General features: G+C 41.4%; 1 pseudogene; it reads left to right on the top strand.

Annotated features, from left to right (window-relative positions):
* Nucleotides 1-2,744: 2,744 nt before the first annotated feature.
* Nucleotides 2,745-3,839, top strand: LOC100597505 (annotated as a pseudogene).
* Nucleotides 3,840-4,243: the final 404 nt, after the last annotated feature.

Genomic DNA, 4,243 nt, shown 5'->3' with positions numbered 1-4,243 from the left:
AAGCAATTGTGAATGGGAGTTCATTTATGCAGCCAAAAAACACATGAAAAAATGCTCATCATCACTGGCCATCAGAGAAATGCAAATCAAAACCACAGTGAGATACCATCTCACACCAGTTAGAATGGCCATCATTAAAAAGTCAGGAAACAACAGGTGCTGGAGAGGATGTGGAGAAATAGGAACACTTTTACACTGTTGGTGGGACTGTAAACTAGTTCAACCATTGTGGAAGTCAGTGTGGCGATTCTTCAGGGATCTAGAACTAGAAATACCATTTGACCCAGCCATCCCATTACGGGGTATATACCCAAAGGACTATAAATCATGCTGCTATAAAGACACATGCACACGTATGTTTATGGCAGCACTATTCACAATAGCAAAGACTTGGAACCAACCCAAATGTCCAACAACGATAGACTGGATTAAGAAAATGTGGCACATATACACCATGGAATACTATGCAGCCATAAAAAATGATGAGTTCATGTCCTTTGTAGGGACATGGATGAAACTGGAAAACATCATTCTCAGCAAACTATCGCAAGGACAAAAAAACCAAACACCGCATGTTCTCACTCATAGGTGGAAATTGAACAATGAGAACTCATGGACACAGGAAGGGGAACATCACACTCCGGGGACTGTTGTGGGGTCGGGGGAGGGGGGAGGGACAGCATTAGGAGATATACCTAATGCTAAATGATGGGTTAATGGGTGCAGTAAAACAACATGGCACATGGATACATACGTAACAAACCTGCACATTGTGCACACGTATCCTAAAACCTAAAATATAATAATAAAAAATAAAAATAAAAAAATAAACAAACAAACCAAAAATAAATAAATAAATAAAACATATACATTGTTGCTTTAAATACTCATTATTTCTTAACACAAAATCCCATTATCTTCTGTTTCATAAGGATATTCATGGCTCTTGAAGGCTGACCCCAAGTTATTAGCACTGATTCTCTTCGCAAATGGGAACCGCTGTCTTCAAATTTCCTGGAGAAAAGAAATTTGCACACACCTCCTCCTCATCCCGCAACAAAAATATCAACAGAATAGGTCGCACATTCCTTTTAAGCAAGCAAAGTTTAGAAATAAACCAGTTCTACTAAGTCAGGCTAAACATTTTGATCTTGCTGGATTCTTGTACACATATAACTTTGTAAATGATTTTGGAGGTTTCAGGTTTTACACACTATACTCTATTGTTGTATAATAAATTATTTCAAAATTTAGCGTCTTAGAAAAATACTTATTTTCACACAGTTTTAGTGTGTCAGGAGACCAGGTGCCGTTTAAGTGGGTGGTCCTGGCTCAGTCTCTAATAAGCTCATGGTTGAGAGGTCAGGTGCGGTTGCAGCCATCTGAAGGCTTCACTGGAGCTGGTGGATCCGCTTTTAAGGCAGCTCACTTTCATACCTGACAAGTAGTGTTGGTTCTTGGCAGGAGGTCTCAGTTCCTTGCCAGGCAGACCTCTCCACAGGGCTGCTTGAATGTCTTCATGATATGGCAGCTGGCTTCCCCAACAGCTACGGATCCAAGAGAGAACAAGGTAGAAACTGTGATGCCTTTTATGCTCTGTACTCAAAAGTCACACACTATTTTCCCACAATATCTCATTGGTTCCACGGGTCAGCTCTACTCGCGGTGGGAGGGTGCAAAGGCATGCATACCAGGAGACAAGAGTCACTGGAGGCCCTTTTAGAAGTTGACTATCACATATGCTAAATTCTACATATTCCCTTTAATTCTCTGTTCTTGTTTTGTCTATATCACTCTAAAAAATATGAGTGCAAAAAAATTGTCCTCACTTCACTTAAAATAGGATTGTAGAGTACGGTTAGGTGTGACTTGTCAAAATAGCAAACCTTGTGCCTCATTCCAGCTCTAAGTGGTCAGTATTTATTTTGTCCATAATCCAATGAAACACAGAAATTTGTGAAATGGCTTATAGGAAAACCTTATAATTAAATAAGTTGGTTAGAATTCAAAGTATCATGATTATTTATTTAGTTGAGTCAAATAATATGAGTGACAGCTTAAAAAGTGTCTCTGACTATGTTGTGGTGATTCTAACATTTACACAGAACAAATGTTTAATAAATAATTGTTAAATTTTAGAACTAATAAGTGAATACAGGGCTGGGCACGGCGGCTCACGCCTGTAATCCCAGCACTTTGGGAGGCCGAGGTAGGCGGATCACCCGAGGTAGGCGGATCACCCGAGGTTAGGAGTTTGAGACCAGCCTGGCCAACATGGCGAAACCCCGTCTCCACCAAAAAAAAAAATACAAAAATTAGCTAGGCATGGTGACATGCGCCTGTAATCCCAGTTACTCGGGGAGGCTGAGGCTGAGGCAGGAGAATCGCTTGAATCCGGGAGGCGGAGGTTGCAGTGAGCAGAGATCGCGCCATTGCACTCCAGCCTGGGCAACAAGAGCGAAACTCTGTCTCGGAGGGGAGGGGGGGTCGGGGGGAGTGAATACAATAAAGTTGTAGGATGAAAAATCAACATACAAAAATCAGTTGTCTGGCTGCCCCGCACTCTCCCGGCGCGGCCGCTGTCTCGGCTGCTGTGCGCCGCCTAGGTGTCTGGGTGATCCATGGGCAGCAGCAAGGGCCACGATGACAGACTATGGCGAGGGGCAACGCAAGAGCTAGAGGCTCAGGAGTCCATCTACCCTGACTCCTTCATAGTATTATCAGAAAATCCACCCGGCTTCACCATTACTGTGACATCTGAGGCTGGAGAAAATGATGAAACTGTCCAGACTACCCTCAAGTTTACATACGGTGAAAAATACCCAGATGAAGTTCTCCTTTATGAAATAGTCTCTCCAGAAAATCTAGAAGATAATGATGTCTGAGACATTTTAAAATTACTAGCATGGCCGGGCGCGGTGGCTCACGCTTGTAATCCCAGCACTTTGGGAGGCCGAGGCGGGCGGATCACGAGGTCAGGAGATCGAGACCACGGTGAAACCCCGTCTCTACTAACAATACAAAAAACTAGCCGGGCGTGGTGGCGGGCGCCTGTAGTCCCAGCTACTCGGAGAGGCTGAGGCAGGAGAATGGCGCGAACCCGGGAAGCGGAGCTTGCAGTGAGCCGAGATCTCGCCACTGCACTCCAGCCTGGGCGACAGAGCGAGACTCCGTCTCAAAAAAAAAAAAAAAGAAAAAAAAATTACTAGCATTACAGGCTAAAGAAAATCTTGGTATGATGATGATCTTTACTCTAGTGACAGCTGTGCAAGAAAAATTAAATGAAATAGTAGACCAGATAAAAACTAGAAGAGAAGAAAAGAAACAACAAGAAAAAGAAGCAGAAGAGGCTGAAAAGCAATTATTCCATGGCACTCCAACTACAATAGAGAATTTCTTAAATCGGAAGGCCAAATTTGATGAAGAATTCTTGGAAATTAAAAAGAAAAGGATGAAAGAAGAAGAACAAGCAGGAAAAAAATAAATTAAGTGGGAAACAACTATTTGAAACAGATCATAATCTTGACGCATCTGATATCCAGTTCTTGGAGCATGCTGGAAACAACGTGGAGGTAGATGAGTCTTTGTTCCAATAAATGGATGACTTGGAGCTGGAGGATGATGAGGATGATCCAGACTACAATCCTGCTGACCCAGAGAGTGACTCAGCTGACTAATGGACGTCCCCATCTGCAGAGAGGCTTGACTGCCACAGTATCTGTGGCTATGCTCAGAGGGTTTTGATTTTCCTTTCTTTTTTTCTAAGAAAAAATTATTTTCAGGAGAATATTCTTCTGATAGCTTTCATCATTGAACTTAAAAAACTGACCTTACAATTTAAAAAAAAAATCAGTTTTGTTTCTACACACTAACAATGAACTATCTGAAAAGAAAAATTAAGAAAACAATCCCATTTATAGTAGCATCAAAAAGAATAAAATACTCAGGAATAAATTTAACCAAGGAGGCAAAAGGCTTGTATGCTGAAAACTACAAATCACTGATGAAAGAAATGAAAGAAAACACAAATGGAAAGACATCCTGTGTTCATGGATTGGAAGAATTAATATTTAAAAAGTGTCTATCCTACTATAAGTGATCTATAGATTCAATGCAATCCCTATTCAGTGGTGTTTTATATAGAAATAGAAAAAAATCCTGAAATTCATATGGGACCACAAAAGACCCTGAATAAACAAAACACTCTTGCGAAAGAACACAGAAGCATCACACGTCCTGATTT

The sequence above is a fragment of the Nomascus leucogenys genome, chromosome 10 (assembly GCF_006542625.1).
Source record: "Nomascus leucogenys isolate Asia chromosome 10, Asia_NLE_v1, whole genome shotgun sequence".
NCBI classification, from domain to species: Eukaryota; Metazoa; Chordata; class Mammalia; order Primates; family Hylobatidae; genus Nomascus; species Nomascus leucogenys.
Note: the sequence above shows the minus strand (reverse complement) of the source record. Positions and strands in the feature narration are given on the sequence as shown.